Source organism: Aotus nancymaae, unplaced genomic scaffold (assembly GCF_030222135.1).
Source record: "Aotus nancymaae isolate 86718 unplaced genomic scaffold, 86718_ANA_hifiasm-v0.15.2.pri h1tg000077l, whole genome shotgun sequence".
NCBI lineage: Eukaryota > Metazoa > Chordata > Mammalia > Primates > Aotidae > Aotus > Aotus nancymaae.
In genome coordinates, this window is record NW_026988492.1 from 9,380,070 (window position 1) to 9,397,422 (window position 17,353).

At 37.5% G+C, this 17,353-nt stretch overlaps 1 long non-coding RNA gene and 1 pseudogene across 2 annotated transcripts in view; one reads left to right on the top strand and one right to left on the bottom strand.

The window, feature by feature from the left end:
• Positions 1–8,752, bottom strand: part of LOC105715757 (uncharacterized) — a 35,346-nt gene extending 26,594 nt beyond the window's left edge. For both annotated transcript variants that reach the window (XR_001107120.2, XR_001107121.2), the window contains exon 1: positions 8,667–8,752. This is a non-coding gene — a long non-coding RNA (uncharacterized LOC105715757). The remainder of the gene's footprint in view (positions 1–8,666) is intronic.
• Positions 8,753–11,244: 2,492 nt separating this feature from the next.
• Positions 11,245–12,545, top strand: LOC105715750 (GPN-loop GTPase 3-like; annotated as a pseudogene).
• The last annotated feature ends 4,808 nt before the right edge of the window (positions 12,546–17,353 follow it).

Genomic DNA, 17,353 nt, shown 5'->3' on the forward strand with positions numbered 1-17,353 from the left:
TCTTGGGCTCCAGTTCTGTGCTCAGACACTCTATTAGGTATTTACAAATGTTATCTCATTTAGTCTTTACCATACTCTGAAGGGTAGATACTGTATGGTTACAAAAAAACTGAGGCTTAGAGAAGTTAAGTAATTCATCAAAAACACAAAGCTTGAAGGTGACAAAATCAAGATTTAAACGTGGTCTGTCTGTACCCCCAAACTATAGTAATAATGAATGAGTTACAGTGCATGCCTCTATTTCCTATCTGAAATGAGTACTAAACAGAAATTGGACTTGAGAAAGTCTCCTTGATAGACCTCATGAACACGCAACTTCACATAAATGAATAATGAAAACCACCAATCAATAATCAGATTTACTGACTCTTTATTTGTATGAATAATAACTTATTGAAACAAAGACAGATAGCAATAACTTATTTGCTTTTCTTTAAATAACTTGTCTATTTGGACAAAAATGTATTAAATGGAGCCTCCATCTTTGAGCATCCCCTCTTGTCTGATTAGCAGAGCTGACTTCTGTGCTAGATCTGAATACAAGGTTGAATTCTGAGAAGGGAAAATTAAATGAAGAGAATGCCAGCTGTCTACCGAAATTCATTCTCCCCTTCTTATATGTTAATGTAGCAATATCATGGCTATCCAGCTAAATTATATGTTCTAGTCCATCTTGTAGTAGGTATGGCCACATGACTACATTCTCACTAACAAAGGGTGAGCTTGGGACTTAATCCATGTGGATGTTCTGTTCTCCACTTTATTTTACCCCTTACAACTCGCTGTTCTAGAAGAGAAAAAAAGTGGCAGAACAACAAATCTATGAAAAAGTCTCAACATCACTGATTAGGGAAATGCAAATCAAAGTCATAATGATATACTATCTCACACCAGTCAGAATGGCAATTATTAAAAAGTCAAGAAACAACAGATGCTGGCAAGGTTGCGAAGAAATAGGAGTGCTTTTACACTGCTGGTGGGAGTATAAATTAGTTCAACCATTGTGGAAGACAGTGTGGTGATTCTCCAAAGATTTAGGACCAGAAATACCCTTTGACCCAGCAATCACATTACTGGGTATATACACAAAGAAATAGAAATCATTCTATTATACATATACATGTACAGGTATGTTCATTGTAGCACTATTCACAATAGCAAAGACATGGAATCAACCCAAATGCCCATCAGTGATAGTCTGGATAAAGAAAATATAGTACATATATACCATGGAATACTATGCAGCCATAAAAAAGGAATGAACTCGTGTCCTTTGCAGGGACACAGATGGAGCTGGAAGCCATTATTCTCAGCAAACTAACACAGGAACAGAAAACCAAACACCACGTTTTCACTTCTCTGTGAGAAATGAACAATGAGAATACATAGACACAGGGAGGGGAAAAACACACACTGGGGCCTGTCAGGGGTGAAGGGGAAGGAGAACATCAGGAAAAATAGCTAGTCCATGCTGGGCTTAATACCTAGGTGATGGGTTGATAGGTACAGCAAACCACCATGGTACACGTTTACCTATGTAACAAACCTGCACATCCTGCATATGTACCCTGGAACTTAATTTAAAAAAGAGAAAAAGAAACTATATAACTATTACTAAAAAAATGTGGCAGCAATCCAACTCTGACCATGTAGGGGTTGTATCTAAGGGGTTATGACATGATGACTTGAAGGGACCCTTGGAAAAAGATGCCCTGCTTGCCATGCACTGCTAACCTTCAAACTGATAGCTGAGAGAAATTTCCATATACCTCAAGGTGGTGTGTTTTACGGTCTCTCTCTCTCTCTCTCTTTTTTTTTTTTTGGCAACTGTTTAGCTTTATCATAACTAAAACAGGGATAAAATAGGTAGGTAAGACTCCCTGGAGAAAGAGACTTGAGTTGGACCTTGAAAAATATTCATTAAAGATTAATCCAATGGAAAGCAAAGAGGCAAAGACAGAAAAGAAAAACTCTTCTTTATATGTCTGGTAGGAATTAGACATTCCCCTGTTCGTTATAAAATAGAGCAACAAAATCTGTTCTTGGTGGGAGTCTCACTTTATGACAAAATAAAATTGCTTAACAAAGTAAAAAAGAAATATATTCTAAATGCAAATATCCAGTAGAAGTACATATCTTTAACTCTTATTAAAGTGTCTAGATCTGATTCCCCTGTCCACATTAGGGGGACTTTTTAGTGGAAGGAATATAGTTCTATTTGGGGTTATATAATATTGTAGGATAAAACCTACTTTAGTTCTATTGCACAGTTGAAAAAAGCACAAGCAATTACTATTTGACTATACTTGCTATATCCTTATGTTACTCTTTACATTTTATCTTTTTGAAAACAAATGTTTCACTCAAGCCATGATGGAGTAACTGGTACCAGATTTGATATCCCACCATAAACAACTAGAAAGCTGTTTTCAGACATTGGGCCAAAAGCAGTATAAGATGGATATCCTTGAAAGAAGAGAAACAAGAGAATGAGCCTGACCGTCACCCTGGCATTCTGCCTGGAGGCTTTTTCTGGGCAGCCATCCAGGCAGGATAAACTTAAGGAGAACATGGTATTTTTGAGTTGAGAAAATAGGGATCAGAGTCTGCAGGGGTTGAGGTGACTGGAATTTGCAGAATGTGAAGGACCATACAGGAAAAGGTATGCAGAGAAAGAGTTCCATATACATATGTATGGAGGTCACCTTAGTATTGTGGATTACTAAATGGCACGTGCAAAAGGTAGTATTTCATCAGACTGAGAAAAGAATGGGATGGCACGTGTATGCTAAATAATTCCCACAGTTCACACAGGGTGGGAGGAGATGTTCAACTTTCAACCAATCAGAGTGAAGTGAACAACTGAAACACTCAGCAGAGTCCCTTGAAAAATCATGGTTTAGTAGTAGAGTGAAATGATCCCTAGGGTAAAGGCAACACTATAGCTGCCCCAATATAGTTTTAAAACAAGCCTCAAAATAATTCAGCATATCCTCAAGTAATTTTAGTGCATTTGAGAAAGAGTTCAACACTATTTAAAGACAACAAAATCTAGCACTCAACATCATACGAATCACTAAGCTTAGCTTCCAATAAAAGTTTACTAGACACATAAAGGAGCAATAAAATGTTTCATAATTTGTAGAAAATATATCAATGATCCAGAAAACACAACGATAATATTAACAGAGGAGGATTTAAAAATATTTATTGTAAATACATTAAAAGACTTAAAGGAAAATATAAACATCATGAGATAATATATGGGAAATACAGTTTTAAAGAAACTAATAAAATTTATAGAGTTGAAAAATACAGTATTTCAAATGAAATTTTTACTGGATGCAATAAACAGCAGATTGAGCACTAAAAAAAGCAGTGAAGTTGAATTCATAGCTTTAGAAATTATTCAAATGGAAATAAAAGAGGATAAAAAGAAAAACAACCATCTCAGTGACTTGTGGGATAGTATCAACCACTAAAACATGTGCAACTTCAACCCCATAAAATAGAGGTGTTCAGAAAACATCTTTTTAAGTTACAGCCAAAAAACTCTAAAGTTGATTAAACTATAAAGCCACAGATCTAAGAAGCTCAACAAACTCCCAGCAGAATAAACACCCATAGAAAACTGAACCATGGCATGCCACAAATTGTTTAAAAACAGTGAGTAAGAGAAATCTGAAGAGCAGTCAGTTGCTGGGGTACAGGCGTTGTGTACAGGGAAACAGATAAAAAAAGACAGTGGATATTTCCAAGCAAGCAAGAAGACAGTGGAACGTATCTTTAAATGTTAAAACAAACAAAAAACCATCAACCAAGAATTTCATATGCAGCAAAAATATCCTTCAAAAATGAAGACAAAATAAAGGATTTTTCAGATAAATGAAATGCTCAGATAATTTATTAGCAGAATAGCCACCCTCTGAGAGTTTTTTCACGCAGAGAAAAATGACATCAGATGAAAATATTGAAAAGTAAAGAGTGCCGGAATAACAAATATGTAGTACATATTTAAATTTTTTGTATTTTTAAAAATATCAAATATTTAAGGCAAAATATTAACATTGTATTATTAGGTTTATAACATATGTAGAAATGATATGTATAGCAACATAATGGCCAGAGAGAATTGAATTATCATTGAAAGTAGACTCTAATAAGTCAAAGATGTGTATTAGAAACCCTAAGACACCATTTAAAAAGTATCAAAGGAGCAAACCTAATAAACTAATACATGGGATAAAATGGAATACTGAAGAAATCTAATTAACCCAAAAAAAGGCAGCACATAAGAAAAGAAGGAAGGAAATACAGATTCTACAAATAGAAAACAAATGGTAAGATGATACAGTCACCGTATTGAGATCCTCATTAAATATACATGGTCTAAATATTCCTGTTAAAAGCACAGATTGTCAGTCTGGATAAAAAGGCAAGACTCAACTATAAGCTATCTACAAGAAACATACTTCAAATAAAAAAGACAGACCGGCTAAAAGTAAAAGAATGGAAAATATTTACCATGCACATAATGAGTGATAAGAAAGTGGGGGTGGCTATATTAATATTAGTCAAAATAGACTTTGGGTCAAGAAATACTTCCAGACATAAAAGAGACATACTGATAAAGGAGCTCATGCTTCAATAAAATATCATATTTCTAAATGTGTATGTACCTCGCCTAAAAATAGAGCTTCAAAATACGTGGAAAAAAAACTAAACAGAACTGAAAGGAGAAATAAATACACATTGATAATTGTACATTTCATCAAATCTCTTTATGTTATTCATTAGCAGCCAACTGACTAATTAGAACTGATTAATACAAACAGTAATCAAGATAATGCAGTATTTGCATACAGATAGACAGGTAGACCACATATGTGGTCAACTAATTGTTTATAGAGGCAGCAAGGTAATCCAGTTAGGATGGTCTTTCCTATAAACAGTGCCCAAATCATTGAATAGACATTGATTAACTAAAAGAACCTCAATGGGTTCCTCATGTCACATGGATAAATTTACTCAGGATGGAGTATAGGTCTAAATTTAAAAGCTGAAACCATAAAACTTCTAAAATAAAACATAGGCAATAATCTTCATAATTATGGGATAGGCAAAGCTTTTCAGACCACAATAAGGACAAACTGCAAAAAATGGAGAAACTGAACTTCATCAAAATTTTAAAATTTAGTTATATGAAGCACACCAAAGAATATATTGAGCACCATGTCTCATGCCTGTAACCCTAATACTTCAGGAGGCTGAGGTGGGAGCATCACCTGATCTCAGGAGTTTGAGGCTGCAGTGAGACATCACTGTACCACTGTACTCTAGCCTGGGTGGCAGACCCTGATTCCAAATAAATAAATAAATAAATAAATAAAATATAAAGACTCTCACAACTCAATAAGAAGATAAATTGAAATTACCTTTGCAAAAACTGTAACAGTGAGAAAATTATGACAGTGAAAGAACTCTAACCTGATTCCATCTAGCTTCTAATCTCCAAGCTGCCCTTGTTCATTTCCAGTCATAGGCTGAACTAACTTTGGAAGGAACTTAGTTTATAGTTTAACATTGAAACAAAGATAATAACCCTTTCTCAAAACAAATTCCCATCTTGCCTGGGGACCAGACTGCCTTTGTAAGAGTAATATATTAGCCACAAGATTAGAAATTATGGTTTAGGAGTCATATAGCCAGAGGCCACAAGATTCTGAACCTCCCCAATTGCTCCTAGGGATAACATCACCTAAGATTGGTGCTCGAGATATTTTCCAGACCCTGCATTCTGATGCACCAGCTAGCACCCAGACCAGTAATCCGGCTCTTCTAGTTCTGTGATCCCACCCAGGAACAGAAGACAACGAGAAAAACCCACTTCAATCTCTTATGATTTCATCTCTGACCTAACCAGTTAGCACTCTCTACTCCTTGGCCTCCTGCCTGCCAAATTATGCTTTTTTTTTTTTGTTATCTTAATTTTATAGATTTTTTTTATTGCATTTTAGGTTTTGGGGTACATGTGAAGAACATGCAAGATTGTTGCATAGGTACCCACATGGCAGTGTGATGTGCTGCCTTCCTCCCCGTCACTTATATCTGGCATTTCTCCCCATGCTATCTCTCCCCAACTCCCCACCAGCTCAAATTTTTCATGGAGACTGATTTGAGTAATAAAACTCCAGTCTCCCATTCAGCTGGCTCTGTGTGAATTAAGCCCTCTATATTGCAATTCCTTTACCTGGGCATGCAAAAGACAAACTCCTTGATAAATCACCTTTACCTGGGCAACAGGCAAGGAGAACCAATTGGACAGTTACAAAATGTCCCTATTTTTAAAAATGGGCATGAGATTTTAGCAAACATTTCACCAAAGAACTTCATGAATGGCAAATAAACACATGAAAAAATACTTAACATTACTAGTCATTAGGAAAATGTGATTTAAACCACAATGAGATACCACTTATACCCATTTCAGTGGCTCTGGTTTGGAGCAACTAGAAATCTCAGGTATTACTGATGGAAATGTAAAGTGGTATAGCCGGTTTGGAAAACAGCTGGTGGTTTCTTATAAAGATAAAAATACACTTACTATACGACACAGCAATCCCACCCCCAGGCATTTACCCAAGAGAAATGATAACATATGTCTACACAAATGCATGGACACTAATACCCATAGCAGTCTTATTTTTAATGGGCTAAAACATAACCAACCCAGATCTCCAGGGATACACATGTTGGAATATATTTATATAATAGAATACTACTCAGCCATGAAAAGCATGGACTAATCATGTGCCTAGAACAACACAGATTGAATCTCAAAAACATTCAGCTGACTTTTTAAAAAGCCATCATATAACTTTATTTATTTAAAATTCTAGAAAAGGCAATACTAATCAATGACAGAAAGGAGACCAGCGGCTGTCTATGACCAGGGCTGGGGATAGCGGTTACTGCAAAGGAAACCAGAACTCTTTGGGGTGATGTCAATTCTTCACGTCTTAATGTGGTTGTGGTTACATAGGAGGATACGTTTGTCAAATTTATTAAGCTGTGAAATAAAGTTGATTATTTTTTAAGGGAGACTGTTTCACCTCTCTGTTTTGTTTTCCCCTTTACTTTTCAGAATTAAGCTGCACTCAGCAGACTTTCCTGGTTACTTTGAATCAGAAACTCCTCAAAAAGTCTGTTGATGAAGGGAGAATCATAATTAGGCAATTAGAACAGCTTGATTTGACAACTAAATGTAGAAATTCCTAATGGGGGGGAAAAAAACCACTTGAAATGTTGCCACATATGGAATGGGCTGGAGGAGATATCACTGAGGCATCATTGCTGTAGGGCTTCTTTTCTAGGGAAGGGAAAGCAGGCAAAGGACCATGGGCTCATCATTATCAAGAATTCTGAAACTTCAGTTCATTTTTATTAATAAATTGCCTTCATGCGGACGATGAATTGCTGGTCTGATTGGAAACTCTTCCCTGCACTGAAGAAACTGCACCAATTAACAAAATTCATCAGCCAATTCAGGTCTGCAGGTTCAGGCTCCTTTTTCCTGAGTAGGGGAGGTTTTTCTCTGCCTCCAGCCCTGGTGATGGGCAGGGATGGTGGTGGAGTCTGATTACAGCTTCCCTGTCCCTGGTGCTCTTTATCCAGCCGCAGAGCCACAGGCCGCTCACGTTTTTTGGTTACCCATTTCACGACCGTCTTTGGTTTCTTTACCACAAAAGTCACTCTATGTCTTTTAGCCAAAGACCTACTGCAGTGTTCTCCGTTTGCCCTTTCCCATTACTCTTAATATCTTCTTTATTCATTCCTTCCCTTTTCCTCTTCTTCCCTTACCCACTTTCATTCTTCCCTCTTTTTTTTTCTTTAATTCTTCACCAGCCTTTAGCATATTATAAACTTTTGGCCCCTTTCATGATGTAATCATGAACCAGCCCCTGCCACAGTAATCTAGTAATCAGGTGTTTTTTTTTTTTATTTTTTCTGCAGTTTTCTTATACGGAAGTGGTACCACCCTCCATCACCATCACCTCCACTTCATTTTAAATGTTCTACTCCTGTCTTGAGCGAGACTGCCCGGTTCTCCCTAGCATTTCACCCCACCATAAATTTGTAAATATAGATTCATTTGCTGAACCTAAGTTTTCTGCATAAAAGTAAATCCCTTTTGTGATGCCTGCAAAAGTCGAGGAATCATCAACCACAGTTTAAAAGAGCAAATGATAAATATTCATTGCGTCACAATGAACTTGATTCAAAAAGCAAATTTTTTGCTATAAAATAGAAGCAGGCAGGTTAAAAACAATAATTAGAGTGTGAAAGAGGTAAGAGAAAGTTCTGAGACTGATGTAAAGTTTCATTACCTTGACTGAAGATGGTTTCACGGAAGTATATTATGTCAAAACTCATCAATAATACACTTTAAATGTGGACAGCTTATTTACATCAATTATGCCTCAGTAAAGCTGTAAAGCAAATCAAACAGAACAAAGACAAACACCCCATGACTTAGGAGTACTTAGCCAAACTATTCTTATTTGTAGGCTAGTGTATATGTAATTTTAGCTTTGCTATTTGCCAGCTGTATCCTTTTCTATGAAAATCTCATTTTACCTTAAAAATAGTAGGATGGGAGGACATACCTCTGAATGTTGAGTGGTCCTGGGATGCTCTCTTGCAAGCTTGTTTCACTGTGAGCTGATGAATCAGCATAAAAGCTGAATGGTATCTCATGATCACACTCTGTTCTGCCAATAAGACAGTTTATTTTAACTTGCTGTTCCCATATTTTGAAAGAGTCTGACTTCTGCAGAAATATACAAAGCAGAGATATTATCAACCCTGAACTCTCAGTAACTTTATTTTTATTCTACATGGTCACACAGGCTACTGGAGTTAATGTCCTATAGGCACTCGAGGACGCTGGGTACCTGGCAGGTATGCATGTTCATCAATTCATCTAACCACATTTGTTTGCAGGAAAATTTTCCTTAATCCATCTTCAAATAGAAAAGTCTATGAGTAATCAGATGTGAGTGACGGGAAGGTAACCTTATTCCATTAACGCCCCATTTTAAAATTTTCCCCCTGAGTAACCATAAAGAATAAATACAGTGATAATTATCAGTTCTCCATTTTTGCTGTGGAAGCTGCGGAGCTATGAAACAAATGTACAGCTCAGTTTTTCAGGACATTAAAAATGTATTGTGCATGCTATTCTTACCCCAGTGACAACTTATTATTATTATTTTACCATTGTTTTTGCTCTGACCTGATCCACTTCTTTCTCCCTTTAATTCTTTTGTATCACAGAAAGCTTCCTACAGTCTTAGGGTGCAAACAAAGGAATAACAGACTTCCTTTAGATATGAGAAATGTGAGTCTTTTTTAAAGTGTTAATTTCAAAAGTCTTAAGGCAACATCAGGATAATAACATAACATGAAAACTGTGGAGATAAATTGTGATCTCATGTAAGCCCTAGGGTGGCTTTTACCTACAAATCATGCTTCTTGGAGGCTGGGCAGACAAACGCCAGTGTTTCAGAGAGAGTCTGAGGAAACTTTTTCTCTCCCCAACAATGGCATATTTGTAGTGGAAGATTCTTGTAAGAGTCTTGGGGAATAAAAATACACAGGGATGGAAGGTGGAATGGAAGGAAGTCCATTTCAGAAGGAAATGATCCCAAGATCACTTTCAAGATATAATAATAGGTATTACCATTAACTGGTGGATTTGGCAGGGAAAATTCTGCTACATCATTTTCTTTCTTTCTCTGTCTCTGACTCTGTCTCTCTCTTTCTCTCTCTCTCTATCTCTCTCTCTTTCTTTCCCAGGCTGCAGTATAGTAGCACACTCATAGCTTGCTGCAGCCTCCAACTCCCGGGCTCCAGTGATCCTCCTGCCTTAGCCCCCTGCCAGCTGGGACTGCAGGTGTGTACCACCATGCCCACCTTTTTAAAAAATTTTGTAGAGACAGGGTCTCCCTCTAAGGCCCAGGCTAATCTCAAACACCTGGCTTCAAGTAATCCTCCCACCTCAGCCTCCCAAAGTGTTGGGATTATGGGCATGAGCTACTGTGCCCAGCAGGGAATCATTTATGATATATTAACCATTTATCAACTGGATATGAAGGCATCATAGACACACAACTGTGAATTTACCAAGACTTGTGCTTTGTTTTCTTAGTTTCTTTATATAGGAGTTTTCAAATAAATATAAAGTGGAGGCATGTACACTGTGGTAGATAATGGCTGGATCAGTCAACACTTGGCCTTGGTTGTCTCCACAATGTTTTACCCCAGTACCATGACTATCTTCCTGGGCTAAAAACACAGAGTCTAGAAGAATGCACAAAGCAGCTTTTCACCAGGGGTTAAGTTTCCATTCTACTTGCTAACCCACACAAAATGCATAGAAAGTGGACATTAGAGAGTGACTTCTACACTCCATTCAGCAGATTCCAAGTTCCCCAATTGATATGAAGAGTTTTCTCTCTAGAGCCTCAAGGTTACTATACTGCCACTCTTCAGTGTTCCTATTCTTGGCTTCTCCTCCATGCCCTCTCAGTCTTTAACTCCTTTGGTCTTCCCAGTTTTTCCCAGATCCTGACCATCTGGTCTCTGGAAGAAGTTGTCAGTCATTCAGCTCCATGGGTTTTACTACTAGGTAGAGCCATGGTGAAGTTTCTTTAAAATAATTAGACTTATTATCCCAAGGCAAAGAATGATCTAGTTTTATCAGTTAGAACTCCTTAGATTGCAAGTGGCAGAAAGCCCAAGCCAAGGGACTTGGGTCAACTTTGTCCTCAAGCACTCACTTGGCCTTTTGGCTTCTAATATGTCCTTGCCCTCATCTACTTAGGGTTTCCTCCCACTTGCTAGCTGGCTATTTTATAGTGACTTCAGGTTCAACATCAGACACAGAGACAACAGCCTTGCACAGACTTCTCTACCAGCAACATAGTTTCATAAAAATCTAACCTCTATAACAAACCCTTTAATCAGTGTTCACTGACTAACAATATGCCTTTACATAAGACATTCCAAGATCTTGGAAAAGTCTGTGCATGTTGTATTAGTCTGTTCTTGCACTGCTATAAAGAAATACATGAGACTGAGTAATTTACATAGAAAAGAAGTTTAATTGGCTCACAGTTCTGCAAGTTATACAGAAAGTATTGTAGCATCTCCTTCTTGGGATGCCTCAGGAAACTTACAATCATGGCAAAAGGCAAAGGGGAAATAGGCACGTCTTACATGGCCAGAGAAGGAGCAAGAAGAGGTGGAGGGGCAGGTGGACAGGTGCTACACACTTTTAAACAACCATATCTCATGAGAACTCTATCATGAAAACAGCACCCAAGGGATGGTGCTAAACTGTTCATGAAGGATCCACCCCCATAATCCAATTACCTTCCACCAGGCCCCACCTTCAACATTGGGGATTATAGGGACATGAAATTTGGTGGGGACACAGATCCAGACCATATCACACATATATCCTGTCTGCTACTCTCTTGATTAAAAACTGAAATCTAGTTTAGACAGTTTTACTAATAGTGAGCATTTGCTTTTTATATTTTATTGAAGTCATTAGTATAATTATAAAGCTTGAGTCACTATTTAATATCATGTCATTAGCATTATTCATGCCATTGCACAGTCTTTATAACAATAACTTTAAAAAAGCTTTACAATATTTGAGTGGATACTACTTAATTTCATTATTTACTTTCCTGTTGTTGGCATTGTAGGTTTTTTCCAATATTTTACTGTTATGAATAATGATCTGAGATGCTCCCTCATGCATGTAATTTTTCCATATTTTTGGAATATTTTGTTAGTGTATAATTTCATTAATTGAGAATAAAGGTATGTAAAAGGTATGAACCTTTGTGTTGCTTTTGATTCATATTATTTAATTGCTTTTGAAAGGACTAGGACAATTACAATCCCATTAATAATGGTAATATCCTTGCTAGCTTTGATTGTCCAGTTGAACTGAGTTGTGCACTCACCTGCCTGTGACAAAGCAGCTGGTCCTGCAGCTTGAGCAGTGGGGGTTCTGAGTTTATGGAGTATTTCTTGTTGATTCTCAGTTCATGGTGGAGTCATTCAAGTGTATTTCTGGCATCTTGGCAGCCCTGAGTGCCATGCTCTCTCTAGAAATTCCACACGTTAACATAGTGATGAAAATGGATCTGCAGAGTAAAAAAGCTAAAAAGGAAACGGAGAGTTTCTAGATCCAGACATGAATTCCTTATTCGATGATTCTACAAGTGACTTAAGAAGCAAAAAAAATTCAAAAAACTAACTAAAGCTGTATGTGGACTGATGACTGCAGCATAGTTCTCTTCTTACCTCATCATCAGTCAAATGAAGAAATTATGAACATTGTATTACAGCATATTGATTTTGCCATTCAATGTGGAGGAGATTCAAAATTTAAATAACCAAAGGAACGTGAAAATGAGTCTTATTCTGTGTTTGATGACTATTTTCAAGAACGCCAGGATGAGTGAGGAGTTTACTAAGGAGTAACTGTCTATATGTGAAGAGCTTGTAGCCAAACTGGCAGAACATTCTTCTCTTTGAAGGATGCAGTAGTAGAAAGCTACTTATTTTAATGAAAAAAACAGTACATGTTTTTTATTAGCAGTATGCCTGAATCGAGTTTTGAATTATTCTGAAACTGCTGCTGTTTAATGTGGAAACTTATAGTACTATTTTAATAGCATCAATTTAGATTTTAAAAGTCAAAACTGAAATGAATGCATATAGATTTCTATATAATATAAATTAGCAACTGTGCAAAAGTTAATAAGGCTAGTACAAGCTGATTTTTACTGCTTGTATTGTTTTGAGCAGGAATTATTGTAACAAAATATACATAAGTCTATCCAGAGGGAAATATCTGGAAGGATATAGGTAAGACCGTTCCCCATCTGTATCTTCCATTTCTCTGCATTGAAAATGTGTTATTTATATAATTAAAAATTTTAAAAAGGAGTATCATTTTGAAGTCTTTCCTGATTTAACAGAAAAAAGTATCTATGCAATTTGAAAGGCATTCTACATTGTCCATCTTATGCTAGTATCTATTTTCTGCTTTATAATATCTAGAAAGTATCAATATCTTTACTGATCCAGAGTACACCTGAAATATGCCAAAGACACTTTCCTTAGACATTAATTTCTGAGTTGTGAATGCAATCTGCTAAAAAAAAAAAAAAAGGATTTGACCACATATTTTCTAATAAACTAAGATACTTGGACAATTTTTGTAATTGGAAAGGTTAAGAGAATCATCATTGGAGATGATGTGGAGGCTATAAAAACACTGTGCAATTAATATCTTTTTAAATTTTAGGTAATAGCACTTTGTTCTTCAGAATAGCATCTTCAGGGAAAACATACTGAATTCAATCTGTTGTGTGAAATATTTTCAGTTAGAGAAGGTACAGTATGTATATATAAATGAATGTACAGACTGCTGATGACTTATTTTGGATCTATAGCAGCCTTGGAAATAGAACTGAGTTTTATATAGATCTTTCAGAGTCAGGGTAGCCCTAAGCTCTTTATAGAGCAGTAATTTTGGCTGTGTCTAAATAAAACCCATCAAACAGCTGAAAGATTAAAAAAAATTCAGATAATGAACCATTTAATTTTTTCTGCACAATGTCACATAAACGGTTTGATTTGGGGCTTCCGAAATTGCATGGCTCTTTTGGCTTTATGATGCATCTTTTGCAAGTCTCAATGCCCTGTAAAAGTGGGAAGGCTGTCAAAAATATCTTTAAGTAGGCCGGGTGTGGTGGCTCACACTTGAAATCCCAGCACTTTGAGAGATCAAGGTGGGAGGATCACTGGAATCCAGGAGTTAGAGACCAGCCTGGGGAACATACCAAGACCTCACCTCTAAAAATAATAATAAAAAAAAATTAAAAATTAACCAGCGGTGGTGGTGCATGCCTCTAGTCCCAACTACTCAGGAGACGAGGTGGGAGGATCACTTGAGCCGAGGACTCCAAGGCTGCAGTGAGCTATCCAGCCTCGGTGACAGAGCAAGTTCTTATCTCAAAAAACAAAAAACACAAGGAATGTCCTAGGTAGCCTACTGGGTAGGGGATAGGAATGCTTTTCCTGGAAACTAGTCATGGAATCAGCATGCACTGGTGAATTCAAGATGTTGCCCAAGAATACAAGGACAGCTCTGGCTCAGAAAGAGCAACTCTAGCCTGGCCGTGGTGGATGAGCTACAGTGAGAAGTGATTGGAGTAGTCAGTATTGCTGATGATTTCCTGGCTTGCCCTCAGACAGGACCCACCAGTTGCCTGGTAGATAAATGTGTATATTTGATGCTTCCTACCTTATGTTCAGGAGCAAGTTTAGCACATGTGTCTACAAAGAGTAGACTTTTATATCCTGAACCATGCATTTTGCTATATTAATAGCAATGCCTTGTGTTTGTATAGTTTCTGACTTTCTCAAACACATTTATATATCCTTGGATTATCCATACAACAACATCTCAGCCATTAGCTGCAAGTCTTCTCACCTCCGCCTCTATGTACCTCAATCTTCGTCTTCTAGCCTTCAGGTTGAAATCTTTATTATTCTTGCTTGGACAACTTCAATTGCCGCTGAGCTGGCTGTCCTACTTATTATACTGCCTGATGCTATGACAACCTCTTCTCCATGTAACAGCTTGAGAAAGCTTTAAAAGTTATATCTCCTGACATGTTTCTGCTTGCTTAAATCCTTTGTTGCTTTCTAAAGGACTTGGGAAAAAACCAATCTCCTTACTGTGGCATGAAGGCCCTGCCTACTCTGGCTCCTTCTTGTCCAGCCCATCCTTCTCTTTGTCTCACTCATGGCCACATCAGCCTCCTCTAAGTTCCTTGAGCGTAACCCAAAACTATCTTCCTTGAGGATCCTTGCACCTGCTGATGTGTCTGCCTGAAAACCTCTTTGTATGGCTGAATCCGTCTCATCCTTCAGGCTTTAGCTCAAGTACCTCAGCCTTCAAGGATCCTTTCTCTACAAATGGGATTTCATGAAGAATGTGGGACTCAGATAAGGATTCACAACTATAAAAGCATGGAGCCTGGGCAGAACCCAGCTCTTCCAATTCCTCATCCTTGATGCCTGCCATGATGTATGCACACCTGTGATTTAGATGCATGTCTTCTGTTATGAACTAGGGAGATGATGAATTATAGGGACAATGTCTTTTATGTTTGTTTGCTTGCATTATTTTGCAGACTGGAAAATGGGGAAGTATTGCAGGTGTTAAATAATTTCTGAGTGGTTGAGACTGATTCTGGCAGGAAGGATTCTGATCATCTGAGAACCCACACAGATGTGTGCTTATCAGCTTCCACAGAGACATGCACACACGGGTCCCTTTTTAAAATCTATAGAGAGACAGCTCTCCTTGCTCTATATTTGTCTGAAAGGACCATGGAGATTTCCATTTTAAAAAATACCAGAAAACATCTCATTATGAGTTCTTTAAAATAAATGGAAGTATGTTTTAGGCCCAGTTTCTGCCCTTATAAGTTATATTTTCTCTAAACTATCAGAATAAACAGGCCATTTTTCCTCTGGGCTATTTTTTTAATCCAAGCATTGTCATGCAGATATAATTTTGGCATCTATTTGTGGCTCATTCTCACCTTTTTAACCTAGAGGCTCACCCCAATGTCAGCTAGTCTCCTCTGCGTTATTCATCCAGGTTGTGAGCATATTGAACACATATGGCATGTGTCACCTTGGACAGGCAAAACCAAGGAAGGATAATAAACAAAGAAACAAACATTATTTTTCTTAACCATTAATAAGTGATATGCATTTGCATTTCAGACTTTTCATGGTCTTGTATTTTATAATAATCGAATCACACAACAGGAAAAAAGTTAAAAGTCTGTTTCAGCCCGTGGTCTCGTAGATACATTAAGTCTTCTTGGCTGTGTCTCTGCCAAGCCTCATTCAACCTCTCTTTTAACACCTCCAGCAATGGGAACTGACTCTCTCCAGGGACTACACCATCTTTGCAGAGCATTGACTGTTAAAAATTTAAGTCAAGCCTAAATTTGGGAGTATTAGTTTGATCAGCGAATAGCATATGTTTTCATTTAGGTCATCAATTGAACACTAAAAAGCCAAGAACAGTGTACCATGGTAAACTTCTAGAGAGCTCTAGAGCCATCAATCAAGACATGCTGTATCCTGAAATCTGGCCACAATGCTCAATGAGGAGACCATGGAAGCTTTTGGCAATGTCTTACAGAGGTCAAGATATGCTATGTATTCTATGAACATCCCTGGGTTACCTTCCTTAGTCTAGGATGCTTTGGTGACCTCATGTTGCCCTCTGGTATCCTGATAATAGGCAATGTTATTAAGTAAGCTCAACTCCAGGTAAAGATTTGACAAAGATTTATGCATTAATAGATTAAAACTCCTTCTCCTATTGCATAATTTTCAAAATCTCCTTAAAGTTCATCTACCTCTCACTTCCATAATAACACATACCATGATAACCAGTGGAAGAGACTGATAATTTGATTTTGTTGCCAATTGAGAGATGCTCATCTCTGCACATACCCCCTGAAATTGTATCTTCCTTTTCCCCTTGGACTCTTGGTATTTGTGGATACACAGTACCTCTCCAACAGCACTAGAAAAATCCCCAGGTGAATCTAAAGCTCTCATTGTCTTCCCACGAAGGATACTCTGTTTATGTGTCTTCTCAAAATCTAGTATTCACAATCAAAACAAATTCTACAATTATGTAAATTCTTTATCTTCAATTTGGAAAAAGCTAAAGGATCCCAGCTATACACAGGTTATTAAAAGGAGGAATGTGGATTCTCACTGGTTGGCCCCAGACCTAGGTAGGGAGATAGAGGATTATAGAGTTCAGAAAAGAACACAGGCCAGAGAAACAAAGAGAAGAAAAATATGGACCAAGAAAGATGGGCTATGACCTTAAGCTGGGTAAATATAGCTCACCTCAGTTCTGTTGGACCATCCCTCATTTTAGCATACTATAATGATGTGTGCATTTGTTTGTAACTGCATCAGAAAGGAAATGAGATTAGCCTGGCTTGACTTACTTGTTCTAACCGAACCCATGCTGGCCGCTAATGATTGCTTTCTTTTTAAATGCTCCCAAGCCATCTGTTTAATAATCTATTCTAGAATTTTGCCTGAGAAGAATCTCAACGCTAGTGAAGTGAAAAGATCCCCAGGCAAAGATCAGGAGACCCAGGTTCTAGCTGTGCTCTGTCATTAACCAGCTGCTAGGCAAGCATCTCAGTCT